Here is a 20,753-nt window from a genome sequence, read left to right as displayed (position 1 = left end):
TATTTTTTTTTCCCACAAATAGAGCTTTCTTTTGGTGGTATTTGATCATCTCTGCGATTTTTATTTTTTGCGCTATAAACAAAAAAAGACAGACAATTTTGAAAAAAAGCACTATTTTTTAATTTTTGTTATAATAATATCCCAATTTTTTTTTAATTTTTTTTTTTCCTCAGCTTAAGCCGATACGTATTCTTCTACATATTTTTGTTAAAAAAATTGCAATAAGCGTATATTGATTGGTTTGCGCAAAAGTTATAGCGCCTACAAAATAGGGGATAGATTTATGATTTATTTTTTATTTTTTACTAGTAATGGCGGCGATCTGCGATTTTTTTTTTTTGTCAGGCTTGCGATATTGCGGCAGACATATTGGACACTTTTGACACAATTTTGGGACCATTCACATTTATACAGCGATCAGTGCTATACAAATGCACTAATTACTGTATAAATGTGACTGTCAGGTAAGGGGTTAACACTAGGGGGAGAGGAAGGGGTTAAATGTATTCCCTGGGTGTGTTCTAACTGTGTGTGGAGGGGGACTGACTGGGGGAGGTGACCGATGCTGTGGTCCCTATGTACAAGGGACACAGCATTGGTCTCCTCTCTCCCTGACAGGACGTGGAGCTCTGTGTTTACACACAGAGCTCCACGTCCCTGCTGTCACCGCCGATCGCGGGTACCTGGCGGACAGCGATGCGCTGTGCACAGTGTTTCCCCGCTGCGCACCCCCAGCGGCGCGCGGGGAATGTAAATAGCAGGACGTCCAGGGACGTCCACCCGGCACTTGAGAGCCGCGCTGTGGACGTCTCTCGTCTATAGCGCCGGAAAGCAGTTAAAGTGGTTAAGTGGTATTTAGGGGTGTTTAAGTTCTTAAACCACTTGCCTACCAGGACATTTTTTTTTGCACACATATTTAAATCTGCATTTTTTTTGCTAGAATGTAATGTAAGCTACCAAAAGTATATATATATATATATATAGTAGTGCTTATAAGTTTACATACCCTGGCCGAATTTACGATTTCTTGGCCAATTTTCAGAGAATATGAATGATAGCACAAAAACTTTTCTTTCACTCATGGTTAGTGCTTGGCTAAAGCCATTTATTATCAATCAACTGAAAACAAACTACCAAATGACCCCGATCAAACGTTTACATACCCCAGTTCTTAATACCGTGTATTGCCCCCTTTAACATCAATGACAGCTTGAAGTCTTTTGTGGTATTTGTGGATGAGGCTCTTTATCTTCTCAGATGGTAAATCTGCCCATTCCTCTTGGCAAAAAGCCTCCAGTTCCTGTAAATTCGTTGTAAAATCTCCACAGAGTGGCTCAATGATATTGAGGTCAGGAGACTGAGATGGCCACTCCAGAACCTTCACTTTATTCTGCTGCAGCCAATAACGGGTCGATTTGGTCTTGTGTTTTGAATCATTATCATGTTGGAATGTCCAAGTACTTCCCATGCACAGCTTTCTGGCAAATTTCCTATGCCTTTGTAGCTCATACATCCCCAAAACATCAGCGATCCACCTCCGTGTTTCACAGTAGGAATGGTGTATCTTTCATCATAGGCCTCGTTGACTCCTCTCCAAATGTAACGTTTATGGTTGTGGCCAAAAAGCTAAATTTTGGTCTCATCACTCCAAATGACTTTGTGCCAGAAGGTTTGAGGTTTGTCTCTGTGCTGTTTGGCGTATTGTAAGTGGGATACTTTGTGGTATTTGCATAGTAATGGCTTTCTTATGGGGACTCGACCACGCAGCCCATCTTTCTTCAAGTGCCTTCTTATTTTGCATCTTGAAACAGCCACACCACATGTTTTCTGAGAGTCCTGTATTTCTCCTGAAGTTATTTTTGGGATTTTCTTTGCATCCTGAACAATTTTCCTGGCAGTTGTGGCTGAAATTTTTGTTGGACTGACCGTGGTTTGGTTTCAACAGAACCCCTAATTTATCAATCACTCCTTGATTAGAGTTTGAACACTGCTGATTGGCATTCTCAATTCCTTGGATATCTTTGTATATCTCTCTCCTGTTTTATATAGTTCAACTACCTTTTCTCACAGATCCTTTGACAATTCTTTGGCTTTCCCAATGACTCAGAATCCAGAAACGTCAGTGCACCACTGGATGAAAGATGCAAGGGTCTGTCAGGAGTCCAGAAACTCATTGACCTTTTATACACACATACTAATTACAAGCAAACAGATCACAGGTGAGGATGGTTACTTTTAATAGCCATTCAAACCCCTTTGTGTCAACTTGTGTGCATGGTATCAAGCCAAAATCACCAGGGTATGTAAACTTTTGATCAGGGTCATTTGGGTAGTTTCTGTTGTCATTATGATTTAAAAAGAGTAAACGCAGTTGATGGATAATAAATGGCTTCATCCAAACACCAACCATGAGTAAAATAAATGTTTTTGTGTTATCATTCATATTCTCTGAAAAATGGCCAAGAAATCACAAATTCTGCAGGGTATGCAAACTGAGCACAACTGTATTTTCTGAAAGCAGAGACCCTGGAGAATATAATGGTGGCAGTTGCAATTTGTTATGTTTGTGTTAGTAATATTTTTTATATTGTGTTTGTAATATTTGTGCAGTTATTTATCTTACACATATTTTGAGGAAAAAATACAATAACATGCATTTTATGGCAAACAGATACAATAATATATATTTTTTTCTGGTAAAATAAAAAAGGTTGCTTTGCAGTGAGTAAATGGATACAAAACCATTCAAGTCTTACTATTGCGGACGCCTGTGGAATCACAAACTATGGTACTTACAGGTTATCATTTGAGAGCTAACCATGAATTATGGCTCTGTATATGACACTATATTACCAAAAGAATAAGGATGCCTGCCTTTATACACACATTAACTTTATTGACATCTCAGGCTTAGTCTGTGGGGTTTAATATTGAGTTTGCCCACTTTTTGCAGCTGTAACAGCTTTAACTCGTCTGGAAAAAGCTGTCCACAAGGTTTAGGAGTGTGTCTATGGGAATATTTGGCCATTCTTCCAGAAGCCCATTTGTGAGGTCAGACACTAATGTGGACAAGAAGGCCTGGCTCGCAGTCTACGCTCAAATTCATCTCAAAGGTGTTCTATTGGGTTGAGGTCAGGGCTCTGTGCAGGCCAATCAAGTTCCACCCCAAACTCGCTCATTCATGTCTTTATGGACCTTGCTTTGTGAACTGGTCCAAATCATTTGGTGGAGAGGGGATTATGATGTGGGGTTAATTTTCAGGGGCTGGGCTTGGCCCCTTAGTTCCAGTGAAGGAAACTCTCAAGACGTCAGCATACCAAGACATTTTGAACAATGTAATGCTCCCAACTTTGTGGGAACAGTTTGGCGATGGCCCCTTCCTGTTCCAACATGACTGTGCACCAGTGCACAAACAAGGTTCATGAAGACATGGATGAGCACGTTTTGGGGTGGAGGAACTTGACCTCAACCCGATAGAACACCTTTGGGATGAATTAGAGCATAAAGACTGTGAGCCAGGCCTTCTCATCCAGATCAGCACCTGACCTCACAAATGCACTTCTGGAAGAATGGTCAAACATTCCCATAGACACACTCCTAAACCTTGTGAACAGCCTTCCCAGAAGAGTTGAAGCTGTTATAGCTGCAAAGGGTGGGCCAACTGAAAACTGATCCCTACAGACTAAAACTGGGAGGCCATTAAAGTTCATGTGTGTGTAAAGGCATGCATCCCAAAACTTTTGGTAAGCTAGTGTATTTATTACACAGCACTTCTGGTGTTATTAGTCTTGGCAGGGAATAGAGAATGGTTGTTCCAAGAGTTCCTCCTGCTTTTACTGAGGAAACAGTTCCCCACAGTCCCTGGTTCTCCAGAGAAATTGGAGTGCCCAGGAACCACTGCAAATGCCCCTAGTGGGGGGGGGGGGCGAGTTGAGGACATGCACTTTGATAGCTTTATAAAAGTGATCAGGCAGTTCTAGAGCCACCCAATCACTTTTATTAGAAAGCCCTTCTCTGGCTCATAAGCTGGTACCAAGCTCACAGCTGCATTATATAATATACATATTTTTAAGCTTCAAAGTGCTTTTAATTGTGCCTAACATATCTAGCTGCATGTGCTGTAGAGTAATTAATCACAAAGATCCTCAAAGATCACAAGAGAGACTCTATTAGGGTTGTCCCGATACCGATACTAGTATCGGTATCGGGACCGATTCCGAGTATTTGCGGGAGTACTCGTACTCCCGCAAATACCCCCAATACCAATATAGAATACTTTAGCCCCCCCGCCGCCGTGACGCGGTGACGCCGCATCCCGCCGCCGTGACGCCGCATCCCCGCTGCCGCCGACTGTGTAATACGCCGGGAACATTACAGCTTTGAATAGCTGTAATGATTCGCACCGCGCATAGACACTCCCCCTCGCTCGGGTGAACTGTCCAATCCCGAGCGAGGGGGAGTGTCTATACGCAGCGCGGCGCCAATCATTACAGCGATTCAAAGTTGTAATGTTCCCGGCGTATTACACAGTCGGCGGCAGCGGGGATGCAGGTAAGCGGGACATGGCTGCATGGGGTGAGACGCTGGATGGGGGGAGACGCTGGCTGGATGGGGGGAGACGCTGGCTGGATGGGGGGAGACGCTGGCTGGATGGGGGGTGACAATGGCTGGATGGGGGGTGACAATGGCTGCATGGGGGTAGACAATGGCTGGATGGGGGGAGACAATGGCTGGATGGGGGGAGACAATGGCTGGATGGGGGGTGACAATGGCTGGATGGGGGGAGACAATGGCTGGATGGGGGGTGACAATGGCTGCATGGGGGGTGACAATGGCTGCATGGGGGGTGACAATGGCTGCATGGGGGGTGACAATGGCAGGATGGGGGGAGACAATGGCTGGATGGGGGGAGACAATGGCTGGATGGGGGGGAGACAATGGCTGGATGGGGGGAGACAATGGCTGCATGGGGGGAGACAATGGCTGCATGGGGGGTGACAATGGCTGCATGGGGGGTGACAATGGCTGCATGGGGGGTGACAATGGCTGCATGGGGGGAGACAATGGCTGGATGGGGGGATACATTGCTGGATGGGGGGTGACAATGGCTGGATGGGGGGATACATTGCTGCATGGGGGGAGACAATGGCTGCATGGGGGGAGACAATGGCTGCATGGGGGGAGACAATGGCTGCATGGGGGGTGACAATGGCTGCATGGGGGGTGACAATGGCTGGATGGGGGGAGACAATGGCTGGATGGGGGGATACATTGCTGGATGGGGGGTGACAATGGCTGGATGGGGGGATACATTGCTGCATGGGGGGAGACAATGGCTGGATGGGGGGATACATGGCTGCATGGGGGGAGACAATGGCTGGATGGGGGGAGACAATGGCTGGATGGGGGATACATGGCTGCATGGGGGGAGACAATGGCTGCATGGGGGGAGACAATGGTTGGATGGGGGGAGACAATGGCTGGATGGGGTGATACATGGCTGCATGGGGGGAGACAATGGCTGGATGGGGGGATACATGGCTGCATCTGTGGGGGGACATCGCTGCATTTGGGGACACATTTTAAAAAAAGTATCGGTATTCGGTATCGGCGACTACTTGAAAAGAAGTATCGGTACTTGTACTCAGTCCTAAAAAAGTGGTATCGGGACAACCCTAGACTCTATGATCATATTTTAGTTGGTTTCTAACATTTTACAGCACCTTGGTATTTGTAAACCTTAGATGGCTGACAGGATGCTACAATTCTCCTGCAATAATTAATTGATGTGGTGTTTTTAACTTCAAAGATGATTTCCATCACAATGCCTATAGCTATTAAGGGAAAATCGGGTCTTGCTTTAATGTGTTTTTACTACTGTAAATACTTTAGTGTGCAAAGTGTAGATACAGGTTCACTTTTGAGCCTTTTAGCCATTGTCGCCTATTTGTTTGTGTGGCTCTAGTTACCCATTTTGTGGCCAGGTCTTCTTAGTCCTTATGTTGTAAATACTGATTATTTTTGTTTACTTTTAATACCTTGCGTACTTTTCCATCTTCTCTGTGTGCCTTTTGTTTGGCAGTTTAAACCTAGTTATATATGTTGCTGCTTTGATTTTTGTGTTTAATAACCTAGTTTTCCATGCCAGCACAATAATGTTGGTACATCTTAAAGTGCAGGAACACAGATTGTCTCTGGACAGCCGCACTCTGAACAAATTGTAGCCTTTATTGAAAGAAGGACAGCACTACAAGTCACAGCAAAATAAAACCTGACTGTTGACGCGTCTCGCACTGAAACCAGTGCTTAGTCATAGCTATGACTAAGCACTATTTTTAGTGTGAAACGTGTCAGTGGTCAGGTTTTATTTTGCTGTGACTTGTAGTGCTGTCTCTCTTTCAATAAAAGGCTACAATTTGTTCAGAGTGCGGCTGTCCAGAGACAATCTTTGTTCCTGCTTTGTTAAGTGCATTCCCGGCACCTGAGTTGTCTGCAACAGAGGATATTCATCTGGGATCCCACCTGGAGCAGCTATCCCATTTCCCCTTACATCGTAAAGTGGATGTAAATCTTCACATATACCCAGTGAATTGGACTGCCTAAGATGATACACAGAGATTTATCAAATCACCCTACATAAGTTTTACAAGTATATCTACAGTCTTTAGAAAGTGCACATAGTGTTCGAAATCTGTCTTCCTGTTTCAGTAGTGGGAGGGGAGTATGAGCTTACCTTGTGTATGAGCTGATTGGAAGCAACCCCCCCCCCCCACATAGGCAGGGGGATTAAAGGAACTTGCAGAGCTGCGCTGCAAATAGACAACATGGAAGTTTTCATGCTGATAACGGAGGAACCGAGTAGGAGAAAGACACGGGACTTAGGGCTTTGGAGAGAGAGAAGTAAACACTACAGATGCAGTGGTGCAAAGTATTTAGTCAGCCACCAATTGTGCAAGTTCTCCCATTTAAAAAGATGATGGAGGCCTGTAATTGTCATCATAGGTATACCTCAACTATCTGAGACAAAATGTGGAAACAAATCCAGACAATCACGTTGTCTGATTTGGAAAGAATTTAATTGTATTTGTTATATATCCTTTGTTGGCAATGACAGAGGTCAAACGTTTTCTGTACTACTTCACAAGGTTGTCACACACTGTTGCTGGTATGTTGGCCCATTCCTCTATGCAGATCTCTAGAGCAATGATGTTTTGGGGCTGTCGCTGGTCAACTCGGACTTTCAACTCCCTCCAAAGGTTTTCTATGGGGTTTGAGATCTGGAGACTGGCTAGGCCACTCCAGGACCTTGAAATGTTTCTTACAAAGCCACTCCTTTGTTGCCCGGGCGCTGTGTTTGGGATCATTGTCATGCTGAAAGACCCAACCACGTTTCATCTTCAATGCCCTTGCTGATGGGAGGAGGTTTGCACTCAAAATCTCACGATACATGGCCCCATTCATCCTTTCATGTACACGGATCATGTCCTGTTCCCTTTGCAGAGAAACATCCCCAAAGCATGATGTTGCCACCCCCATGCTTCACAGTAGGTATGGTGTTCTTTGGTTGCAACTCTGCATTCTCTCTCCTCCAAACACGGGCAGTTGTGTTTCTACCAAACCGTTCTAATTTGGTTTCATCTGACTATATGACATTATCCCAATCCTCTTCTGGATCATTCATATGCTCTCTAGCAAACCTCAGACGGGCCCGGACATGTACTGGCTTAAGCAGGGGGACACGTCTGGCACTGCAGGATCTGAGTCCCTGGCGGCATAGTGTGTTACTGATGGTAGCCTTTGTTACGTTGGTCCCAGCTCTCTGCAGGTCATTCTGGGATTTTTGCTCACCGTTCTTGTGATCATTTTGACCCCACGTGGTGAAATCTTCCATGCAGATCTAGGGAGATTATCGGTGGTCTTGTATGTCTTCCATTTTCTAATTATTGCTCCCATAGTTGATTTCTTCACACCAAGCTGCTTGCCTATTGCAGATTCAGTCTTCCCAGCCTGGTGCACGTCTACAATTTTGTTTCTGGTGTCCTTCAACCGCTCTTTGGTCTTCACTATAGTGAAGTTTGGAGTGTGACTGTTTGAGGTTGTGGACAGGTGTCTTTTTATACTGATAACAAGTTCAAACAAGTGCCATCAATACAGGTAATGAGTGGAGGACAGAGGAGCCTGTTAACCACTTTAGACCCGGACCATTATGCAGGTAAAGGACCTGGCCAGTTTTTGCGATTTGGCACTGCGTCGCTTTAACTGACAATTGCACGGTCGTGCAATGTGGCTCCCAAACAAAATTGGCATCCTTTTTTCTTCCCACAAATAGAGCTTTCTTTTGGTTTGCGTTTTTTTTTTTTGCGCTATAAACAAAAATAGAGCGACAATTTTGAAAAAAAAAACAATATTTTTAACTTTTTGCTATAATACCCCCAAAAAATATATAAAAAAAAAAAAAAATTTCTCAGTTTAGGCCGATACGTATTCTTCTTCATATTTTAGATAAAAAAAATCGCAATAAGTGTTTAACGATTGGTTTGCGCAAAATTTATAGCGTTTACAAAATAGGGGATAGTGTTATGGCATTTTTATTAATATTTTTTTTTACTACTAATGGCGGCGATCAGCGATTTTTTTCATGACTGCGACATTATGGCGCACACATCGGACAATTTTGACACATTTTTGGGACCATTGTCATTTTCACAGCAAAAAGTGCTATAAAAATGCATTGTTTACTGTGAAAATGACAATTGCAGTTTAGGAGTTAACCACTAGGGGGCGCTGTAGGGGTTATGTGTGACCTCATATGTGTTTCTAACTGAAGGGGGGTGGGGCTGGACGTGTGATGTCACTGATCGCCTTTCCCTATATCCGGGAACAGACGATCAGTGACATTGCCACTGTGAAGAACGGGGAAGGTGTGTTTACACACACCTCTCCCCGTTCTTCAGCTCCTGTGACCGATCGCAGGACACCGGCGGCGATCGGGTCCCGCGGCCACGGAGCTTTGGACCGGGTCGCGCGCCCACAGCTGGGCACTTAAAGGGGACGTACAGGTACGTGCCTGTGCCCAGCCGTGCACGTACCATGTGCAGGAGGCGGTCCTTAAGTGGTTAAAGAAGAAGCTGTGAGAGACAGATTTTGTCTCTCATAGTTGAGGTATACTTATGATGACAATTACAGGCCTCATCTTTTTAAGTGGGGGAACTTGCACAATTGGTGGCTGACTAAATACTTTTTTTCCCCACTGTATATGTGCCCAGGTCAGATTTCATGAATGGGGTTTTCATCCACTTACGGCATGATTGCATTTTTCTGTGTCATCTGTTGGAAGAAGCCATCCCTGGTTGCTTTGTTGTTCTGTCTCTGCCTATAAGTGGAACCCTAGACTGGCCATAAACTACCTGACCCAAATTTTGACCTTGTATTTATACTTTCACTTCATCTTTATGTCTATCCAACAATGTATGTCAGGAAATCAGTCCCCAACTTAGAACCAGTACTTTCCAAACCCTCAGTGTGACCTTCAGGTCTCATTTGATCATAGCAGTTACATTATTAAATGCATGAACATTCTCAAGAATCACAATTATGCTGATTCATGCTTCTCAACGTTGTGTCTGTATTTTGGAAATAAGCCACCTTTTTTTTAAACATGCATTAGGTTAATATATGTTAAACTGCACTGTATTTTTGACATTTCTAAAATATGAATATAGGTTGATTCCCTTTGCCAGCTGGGAATTCTTGCAATAATTATGTAAAGTCTAAATGATGATAGCTTGAGGTTAGTGTGTCTCCAAGGAATGCCAGTGTGTATCTTTAGCGTAATGAGAATGTTAAACAAGGGAGATAGATGTTTTTTCATTGAGCAATTGAGATTTTTAAAATGTGTTTGGTTGGCATCATTGTTGAATTATATATACATATATTGTGGAGTCTCTTATCCTATCAACATTTGTGGATTCTGAATGTACAAAATCAAGTGAATAGGCAAAACCAAGGTAATGTTTTGAAAACTTTAGAACACTATGCATTTTCAATTTCCAAATGTAGGTCTTACGGTGTACTTGATTGTGCTCATCTTAAAAAATGGTTTCAGGGGTGCTATAAGAGAATAAATTACAGTAGCAAATCTACCAAATGAAAAAAGCTATCAAATTTACAGCCAATTTGAAACGTAGGTTTTGTGCACATTGGTAGTTTTTTTTTTTTTTACTTTTACTTTGTCTTTAAGTTCCAGCACTTGTCAGGCTTTTATTCAGTTCCCATATGTTCTGTAAGGTTTTCAGATATAAATAAAATGAGTTATGAACATGCAAATCAACCCTTTTAAAGCTTTTCTTCTGAAAGAAAAGTAACTAGTTGTTGTAGGAGTGTGTGTGTGTTATTTTTATGTTTTATAATTTGTGTTTTATGGTTCACAAGTTGTACTAAAAAAAAATATTCCAAATCTTTCCCAAACGCTTACAAAAGCACCATCTGAGCTCTGGTTAAAACAAAAACGTGACCTGCTATTATAACTACAGCCTCCTCCCCATGTATTGATTTAGCCTGAATTCCGACCTAAACATATCTGTTAGTACTCTAAGCAATCAGTTCTGTATTTCTTTCACTTTTACCCCCTTCCTGCCAAGGCAATTTTCAGCTTTCAGCACTGTCACAATTTAAATGACAATTGCGCGGTCATTCAGCACTGTACCCACATTAAATTATCATATTTTTTTCACACAAATAGAGCTTTCCCCTTCATGGTCTTTAATCGCCACAGTTTTTTTTTTCTTCCTGCTGAAGGAACCATAAATGAAAAAATAAAATTTTGCATACAGGTAATTTCTCTCCTTCACTAATGTGTGCTGATGGGCACTAAGGCTGGGTTCACACTACTACACTACTTTCATCCTCCTTTGCTCTGTGTTCAATGTTTCCCTATGAGAGCGTCTTGTAGCGTCCTACACAAGTCGGTCCGACTTTGAAAATGCTCCCTGTACTACTTTTGGTCCTACATTGATCCTACTTCAGGCCCATTGAATATCATTGAAGTCGGACCAAAGTAGTATCCTGTTCATGAAAGTAGGATGGATGTAGGACCAATGTAGGATAAATGTAGGACCAATGTAGCAGAGCAAAGTAGGATGAAAGTAGTGTAGTAGTGTGAACCCAGCCTAATAGACAGCACTGATGGGCACTAATAGGCAGCACTGATGGGCACTAATAGGCAGCACTAATGAGGTGGCACTGGTGGGCACTGATATGCAGCACTGATGGGCACTAATAGGGAGCACTGATGAGGCATTGATTGACAGAACTGATGGGCACTGATAGGCCGCACTAATGGGCACTGTTGGGGACAGAGGCGGACTGAAAACTCATTGGAGCCCCTGGTCAATAGGAGATTATGGGGCCCCGGGTAATAGATTATGGGGCCACACAGTAAACACATGCACATACAGTATTCATACACAATACACACACACAATATACACACACAGTATACATAAACACAGAATACACATACACTGAAAAGGTACTGGAGAGGCAGGGCAGCTATAATCTTGGGATTTTTAAAAACACAGATTTTTACATACTGTCCCTGGTTTTACTGAGGCTGGCAACCCTGGTGGGGCCCCCTAGTGGCATGGGACCCTCAGGCAGTGCCCGAGTGCCCGAATGGTCAATCCGCCCCTGGTTGGGAATGCGCTGATCATCAGGAAACTGATCAGTACAGATGTCCCCTTTCACATCAGCTAGTTACCAGCTTTCTCCTCACGCTGTGACAGTGTAAGGAAAGGCATGCCAATAACCGGCAAGTGTGCTTATATCGTGATTAGCTGTGATTGGACACAGCTGATCACATGGTAAAGAGCCACTGTAATTGGCTCTTTACCCTGATCTGTGATCAGCTGGATCTACAGGAGATAGCAATCACAGAGAGTTGTCAGGTGCGTGCCTCAGAGGGCATCGGTAGAAGAGTAAGCATTAAACATAAGTTGGAAATACAAGACCTAGCAATTTAAAATTGTGTAATGAGAAAAGAACACATCAACAGGCGTTGCAAGTTGGTCTTTAACAGACTTAGAAACAGTATTAGCAGAACATTTTAAAACAAAACTTAAAGGAAGAATTGAGACACACACATACCACCGTGAACTTTGTTGTATGTCACCATTTTTTTTACAGTAAGCATGATATTGGCATATCATGGGGGAGTTTCTGCTAAGTGATTTCCAGAAACTTTTCTATATGTAGTTTCATGTGTAAGGCTTTCTCTATGTAGTTGCATTGAAGGAATAAGTTATTCATAAGCTCCTATTGGAAGGTTCTTGCGGATCTGTGTTGTGCTTTGAGTTGTTTGGTCTTGTAGTACACACCATGCAGTGAAAGTGGCATCAATTGAAGGGTGGGAGGGATTAAATAGTGGTTTATGAGTTGAACTAGCTATTTATTGTGAAGATAGGTCTCTTTGGACACTATGGCTTTTTCTATGTGTACCCATAATTTATCTGTATCATGATCAAACCAGGCTTTCATTTGGTCTAGGAGAGCCTCTTGGTAGTATTTGCGTATGTTGGGCAAGCCTGCTCTACCATACTGGAAATGTCTAAGTAGTAATGGAAAGGAGAGCTTAACCATTTTGTCCTTCCATAGAAATTTTCTAAATAATTTATCAACTGAATAAACAAAGGCTTCCAGTAAGCAAATGGGAATAGTGCGAAAATAGTATATAATTTTAGGTTACGGTGTCATCTTTAAGGCTGCAGTCCTTCCTAGCCAGGTAAGCTCATGGGAAGATATGTGTTTTAAGTCTGATTTGATAGTATTTAATAAGCTTGGATAGTTACTTTTATACATAGTAGCTGTAGGGAAGGATAGCGTCCCACATCCCCCCACACCCCCCACATCTACTACCCTTTGTTCCACTTGACCCTCCCTCTAGACTGTAAGCTCTAACAAGCAGGGCCCTTTGATCCCTCCTGTATTGAATTGTATTGTAACTGTACTGTCTTCCCTGATGTTGTAAAGCGCTGCGCAAACTGTTGGCGCGATATAAATCCTGTATAATTATAATAATAATAATAATAGCGTGACTCCTAAATATGAAATATTTTTTGTAGTCCATTGGAACGGGAATTTTCTTTTTTAGGGCTCTTAAAACAGAATTAGATAGGAACATAGGCAGTATAGTGGACTTTCAGTTGCAAGAAAAAGTATGTGAACCCTTTGGAATGATATGGATTTCTGCACAAATTGGTCATAAAATGTGATCTGATAGTCACCTAAGTCACAATAGACAATCACAGTCTGCTTTAACTAATAACACACAAATAATTAAATGTTACCATGTTTTTATTGAACACACCATGTAAATATTCACAGTGCACATGGAACAAGTATGTGAACCCTTGGATTTAATAACTGGTTGAACCTCCTTTGGCAGCAATAACTTCAACCAAACGTTTTTTGTAGTTGCATATCAGATGTGCACAATGGTCAGGAGTAATTTCTGACCATTCCTCTTTACAGAAGGGTTTCAGTTCTGCAATATTCTTGGGATGTCTGGTGTGAATCGCTTTCTTGAGGTCATGCCACAGCATCTCAATCAGGTTGAGGTCAGGACTCTGACTGGGCCACTCCAGAAGGCGTATTTTTTTCTGTTTAAGCCATTCTGTTGTTGATTTACGTTTTGGGTCGTTGTCCTGTTGCAACACCAATCTTCTGTTGAGCTTCAGCTGGTGGACAGATGGCCTTAAGTTCTCCTGCAAAATGTCTTGATAAACTTAGGAATTCATTTTTCTTTCGATGATAGCAATCCGTCCAGGCCCTGATGAAGCAAAGCAGCCCCAAACCATGATGCCCCCATCACCATACTTCACAGAGGTTTTGATGTTGGTTTGCTGTGCCTCTTTTTTCCATACATAGTGTTGTGTGTTTCTTCACCTCAACTTTGGTTTCATCTGTCCACAGAATATTTTGCCAGTACTGCTGTGGAACATCCAGATGCTCTTGTGCAAACGTGCAGCAATGTTTTTTTTGGACAGCAGTGGCTTCCTCTGTGGTATCCTCCCATGAAATCCATTCTTGTTTAGTGTTTTATGTATCGTAGATTCGCTAACGGGGATGTTAGCATATGCCAGAGATTTTTGTAAGTCTTTAGCTGACACTCTAGGATTCTTCTTCACCTCATTGAGCAGTCTGCGCTGTGCTCTTGCAGTCATCTTTACAGGATGGCCACTCCTACGGAGAGTAGCAGCAGTGCTGAACTTTCTCTATCTATAGACAATTTGTCTTACTGTGGACTGATGAACAGCAAGGCTTTTGGAGATACCTTTATAACCCTTTCCAGCTTTATGCAAGTCAACAATTCTTAATCATAGGCCTTCTGAGAGCTCTTTTGTGCGAAGCATCATTCACATCAGGCAATGCTTATTGAAAAGCAAACCCAGAACTGGTGTGTGTTTTTTATAGGGCAGCTGTAACCAACACCTCCAATCTCATCTCATTGATTGGACTCCAGTTGGCTGACACTTCACTCCAATTAACTCTTGGAGATGTCATTAGTCTAGGGGTTCACATACTTTTTCCACATGCACTGTGAATGTTTACATGGTGTCTTCAATAAAAACATGGTAACATTAAATTATTTGTGTGTTATTAGTTTAAGCAGACTGTGGTTGTCTATTGTTGTGACTTAGATGAAGATCAAATCACATTTTATGGCCAATTTGTGCAGAAATCCATATCATTCCAAAAAGGTTCACATACTTTTTCTTGCAACTGTATTAGCGTTAAGTTTGTAGTATGATATAGAGCCAAATGTGTTCAATAAGCATTGAACCAGGGAAGAGGCCGGGGATGTAAAAGTCGGTACCACATCATTGCCGAATAGTCCAAACTTATGGTCATGGTTGGCCACCCATACCCCGCCGATGATGTGGTCCGCTCTAATGTATTCCGCCAAAGGTTCCATTATCAACGTAAAGATCGACGGTAAATATGGACATCACTGTCGGGTACTATTTGAGATATACAAATTTTCAGACATGGCATAAGAAGTATAGACTCATGCTGATGGCAAAGTATACAGCACAGAGATTGCAGAGAATATAAGGTCTAAAGAACCAAATTTATCTAGTGTTGCTCTTAAGTACCCTGACAAATTGCTTTATCTGATTAAGAATTAGAATTAAGAATAGAATTAAGAATAGAATAGAATTAATAGAATTAATAGAATTAAGGGATTCTAGCATATTTTTAAAGATGGGAGTTTAATATAGTGAAGGAGATTATTAATATCGGTTTCAGTAAGTTAAGTTGCTGGGTCAGAATTTAAGTTGTATAAGGAGGTGTAGTATCTGCATAATGCATTAGCTATGTTGGTTGGATGATAAGTTATGTGAGTCAATTTAGTGTGTTGTTTTTTTACATAGATAAGCAGCTAGATATTTGCCAGCCCTACTCTCCTGGGTGTAGTGCCGTGTTTTGACGGCATTGATATAGTGCAAATTGCATCGGGAGAGTAGAGCTAGCTTTATGTTGTGACTCTAGTAATTGCAACCTAGTTAACAGCTTAGATAGCTCCTTTGTTTTTTTTTCTCTGTAAGCCGTCTAGATCAGTAGGCCTCTGCTATATGCCTTATGGGCACACCGCAGTGAAAACGTCTCATGCCGCGTACACACGACCGTTTTTAATGTCATGGAAAAAACAACTTTTTTCCCGCCGTGATTCTTGTCAAGCCTGCCTTGCATACACACGATCGTGAAAAAAAAATGCTTGAGCAAATCGCGGTGACGTACAACACGTACAACGGCACTATAAAGGGGAAATTCCATTCGGATGCTGCCACCGTTTGGGCTGCTTTTGCTAATTTTGTGTTAGTAAAAGTATGGTGAGAGACGATTCGCGCTTTTCAGTCTTCGTGCTTTTCAGTCTGTTACAGCGTGACGAATGTGCTATCTCCATTACAAACGCTAGTTTTACCAGAACGAGTGCTCCCGTCTTATAACCTGCTTCTGAGCATGCATGTTTTTCCTGTCCTTAAAGCCTACACACGACGAGAAAAATTAGAGCATGTTTTAAATTTTTAATGACCATTTTTCACGTCGAGAAAAATGCTCTGGAGCCTACACATGATCGTTTTGAATTTGAATTTTTCTCGTCATGAAAAACGATCGTGTGTACGCGGCATCAGGCATAAAAATTGTCAATCTAGCGATGCAATCAGTCTCTGTGTGTAGGATTATTCAGAAGTTTTGTATTGTTTCGCCATGAGTGTACTGTTGCACTACATTTCTCCTTTGTGCACAACGAGACCGGTGTATGGTCCGGCCATATAGAGTGAATACGAGCTGATGCCATTTGTAGGAGGGATAAATCAGACACAAATAGATCTATTCTAAAGTAAGATATATGAGGAACTGAATAATAAGTAAAGTCATTTTCTGTGGAGTTGATACATTGCCACAGATCATATAGCTCAGCAGAGTTTAGAAAAGGCTACAACTCACACCGTGCTGATTGATGTGGGGATGAGCAATCCATGTTTTTGTTCACTACACAGTTGAGGTCCCCACAGTATAATAAAAAAACCTTTCTTAATCTTATCCACTCGTTTCTTGAGAGAACAAATTAATGGTAGTTGACCAGAATTAGGAGCCTATAAATTCACAAAGGTATAAGTAACATTATTTAGATCACAAATGAGAATTATGTATCCCTTCTTTATCTTTTATAATGTTGTGAAGTTGAAAAGCTACCGAATGTTTTATGGCAAGTAACACTTCTCGTTTCTTGGTAGATGCAGAAGCCTAAAATACATTGGGGAATAGTTTATTCATGCATTTAGGTTGCTTCTTGTCTATGAAATGTGTTTCTTGGACAGACAACACATCTGCTTTTAGTTGTTTAGCCTCTTGCCACATATCCCCCATTTCGATCAAGTAGTAATTTGTTGTGTAAAAGCAGATTAGAATTTAATGAGATATATAAGTAAAAGATATTACTGTTGAACAGTGGAGTAGTACATCTGTTAGCACTAAGGCCCCCGTTCGACATGAGCTGATGGTAAGCAGATTCCAGAAACCGTACTCTAATGCCACGTACACACGCTCAGAATTTCAGACAACAAATGTTCAATGGGAGCTTGTTGTCAGACATTCCGACCGTGTGTAGGCTCCATCGGACATTTGCTGTCGGAATTTCAGACAAAAAAAATTTGAGAGCTAGTTCTCAAATTTTCCGACAACAAAATCCGTTCTCGTAAATTCCAATTGTGAGTCGGAATTGTCTACACACAAACTTCCACTCATGCTCTGAATCAAATACGAGACAGAAGTGCTCGGTCTGGTAAAACTAGCATTCATAATGGAAATAGCACATTTGTCACGATGTAACGGACTGAAAAGCATGAGGCTAAAAAGCGTGAATCATCTCTCACCAAACATCTACTAACACAACTGGTATTGAACTTCCCTTTAATAGTGCCGTCGTACGTGTTGTACGTGACCGCATTCTTGGCCATCAGAATTTACGACAACATTTGTGCGACCGTGTGTATGCAAGACAAGTTTGAGCCAACATCTGTCGGAAAAAAATCCACGGTTTTGTTGTCGGAATGTTTTTCGATCGTCTGTACGTGGCATAAGAGTTTCAGCATAGGATGCAGGTGGTAAAAAGACAAGAAAAAAAAAGAAAATAAATAGTCAAGGCATCAAAAGTAATACAACATGTATAACATAAAAAGATTAAGAGTTAAACCTCAACGTGCAAACATTTTCACATAAGATCAACGGGGGTATAACTCCAAACAGCCCGTTCAAACCAGCGCATATCTAGAGTGATCTGAGCTCACTGGATCACAAAGCAGTTTAACTTCATAGTAATTTTAGGTGGGCTCAACTTGTTGCCACTTGGGGGAGATGCGTCCTAGCGGTGACTAAGATAATGTATCCTCCCCTTAAAGTGGATGTCCACTGAAAAAAATTATTAAAAGCCAGCAGCTACAAATACTGCAGCTGCTGACTTTTAATATTAGGACACTTACCTGTCCTGGAGTCCAGCACTGTCCGCAGCAGAGGACGAGCGATTGCTCGTCACTCTGCTGCCCCCCCCGCCATCCTCGGTGAGGGAACCAGGAAGTGAAGCGCTCCGGCTTCACTGCCCAGTTCCCTATGCCGCATGCGCAAGTCACGATACGCCTGCCGATTGGCTCCCGCTGTGTACTGGGAGCCGAGTGTTCCCAGAACACAACGGGGGGGACGGGAGGTGACGTCATGCCCGCAGTCTGCCCGGGACTGTGTGGCCAGAAGTGGGTGCAAATACTTGTCTTTTAGACAGGTACCTGCACCCCCCTCCCCCCTGAAAGGTGTCAAATGTGACACCGGAGGGGGGAGGGTTCTGATCAGCGGGAGTTCCACTTTAGGGTGGAGCTCCGCATTAAAAAAGCAAGCCCCATTTTTTAGCCAGTTTTAGACCTTCCACTAATCAAACAGCATAGGTGGGCCATCTTTTGTGATGTGTAGTTTAGTCTGGATTTCCCATGAGATGGGGAATTGGTTGTTGCAAAGTATTTTAGTCAGAGGTGCCAATTTCCCCTGTGTATGGATCAGGCAAGGGCGAGTGTTGCCTTGCCAATTTCATTAGTTCATCCTTGACATGGAATAAGTGTATGCGGGCTATGATGTCCCACGGAACTTTGTCAGGAAAATGCTGAGATTTCACATTTTGTCGAAGAGTGGAAGGGGGAACAGATTCCGCCACCCCACGCAATTAGACATTGTTCCTATGGGACCTGTCTTTGAGGTCCACCATCTTTCTTTTCATAAGCTCTATTTCGTCATCTCTCATGCACAGTATGGAACCAGGCAATGAAGCCGCAAGGGAGCCGAGGGACAGATCGGCTTCGGGTGAGGACATTGCAGGCGCCCTGGACAGTTAAGTGGCCTTATATTAAAAGTCAGCAGCTGCAGTTGTAGCTGCTGACTTTTTTATTTTATTTTGGCGGAACTCCGCTTTAATGACAATTTTCTCATCAAAAGGTTTAAGTTACAAACATACTGTACATATTGCATAGGTCTGAAAATTGCATTTTATAGCATTAAAAGCATATTTAGGAGACTCCATTGCTTTTGACTGTGTAATTTTGGTCATGAACTAGTATTTTATCTCCACCTTAAATTACTTATTTTTCTTCTGTGAAAACAAACAAAAAACACATTCCCTCCTATGTCCTCAACTAAGTTTGAGGATCCAAGTGGCAATGTGCTGTTTTTGTTTGGGGGGTTTCACCAACGCTGACAATGGTGTGAAACTACAGCTAGTTTTGTTGGATAGTAATAAAAGTATGATGGGTTTTAAAAAAAGTTTTGTCTAAAAGTACTTTACACTTTAAAGTCTTAACATATCCCTCCCATGTATCAGGTCACATTTTTTTATTACCCTGTGGCAAAAAATAAATAACTTGTTCCTTGCTATCAAAGTAATTTCTGATTGAAAATGCCAGTGAACTGGTTATCATGCTTAACCTTTGACGTCTGTAATTTCTTAGTCAGTAACCTTAAAAAGAGAATTCAGCCATCAAATTTAGAACTCCTTATCTCTATTTGTTTTGTGTCAGTGATTTAAGTATTTAAGCCAGGACCAGAATGGCAACCAGGCAATCAGGCAATCAATATTGTCAGCAGTTACAGCAGACAAGTCAGCAGTTAGAGGAGACATATATTTTGAAAATATGTTTCTTAACTACTTGTCGACCAGCCGCAGTTATACGGCGGCAGGTCGGCTCCCCTGCGTGAGAAGCAGCCACTAGGGGCGCATCCGCGCCACCGGAGGCGCACGCCCCCCGCTCGCCCCTGACTTCTGTGCGTGTGCCCGGCGGGCGCGATCGCCGCTGGGCACCCACGGCTGCTCGTTACAGAGCGAGGACCGGGAGCTGTGTGTGTAAACACACAGCTTCCGGTCCTGTCAGGGGAGAAATGCCTGACCTACAATGTGTGAACAGCAATCAGTAATTTCCCCTAGTGAGGCCATCCCCCCTACAGTTAGAACACACCCAGGGAACATACTTAACCCCTTCCCCGCCCCCTAGTGTTAACCCCTTCCCTGCCAGTGGTATTTTTATAGTAATCCAGTGCATTTTTATAGCACTGATCGCTATAAAAATGCCAATGATCCCAAAAATTTGTCAAAAGTGTCTGAAGTGTCCGCTATAATGTCGCAGTACCGAAAAAAAATCGCTGATCGCCGCCATTACTAGTAAAAAAAAAAAAATATTTATAAAAATGCCATAAAACTACCCCCTATTTTGTAAATGCTATAACTTTTGCGCAAACCAATCAAGCGTTTATTGCAATTTTTTTTTACGAAAAATATGTAGAAGATTACGTATCGGCCTAAACTGAGATTTTTTTTATATATATATATATATATATATATTTTTTTTTTTTTGGGGGGGATATTTATTATAGCAAACAGTAAAAAATATTAATTTTTTTCAAAATTGTCGCTCTATTTTTGTTTATATCGCAAAAACTAAAAACCGTAGAGGTGATCAAATACCACCAAAAGAAAGCTCTCTTTGTTGGGAAAAAAGGACGCTAATTTTGTTTGGGAGCCATGTCGCACGAGCGTGCAATTGTCCGTTAAAGCAACGCAGTGCCGAATCGCAAAAAGTGCTCTGGTCTTTGACCAGCAATATGGTCCAGGGTTAAGTGGTTAAAGATGTGTCGCCAGTTTTTCTTTTTTTTTTGCAACT

The 20,753-nt window shown here is 42.3% G+C and overlaps 1 protein-coding gene across 1 annotated transcript in view; it reads left to right on the top strand.

The window, feature by feature from the left end:
* The window catches only part of IL1RAPL2 (interleukin 1 receptor accessory protein like 2), a 935,719-nt gene that overhangs the window by 464,027 nt on the left and 450,939 nt on the right, over positions 1-20,753 (top strand). The gene's annotated exons all lie outside the window — the stretch shown is intronic.

This window comes from Rana temporaria, chromosome 9, assembly GCF_905171775.1.
Source record: "Rana temporaria chromosome 9, aRanTem1.1, whole genome shotgun sequence".
Taxonomy (NCBI): Eukaryota; Metazoa; Chordata; class Amphibia; order Anura; family Ranidae; genus Rana; species Rana temporaria.
Note: the sequence above shows the minus strand (reverse complement) of the source record. Positions and strands in the feature narration are given on the sequence as shown.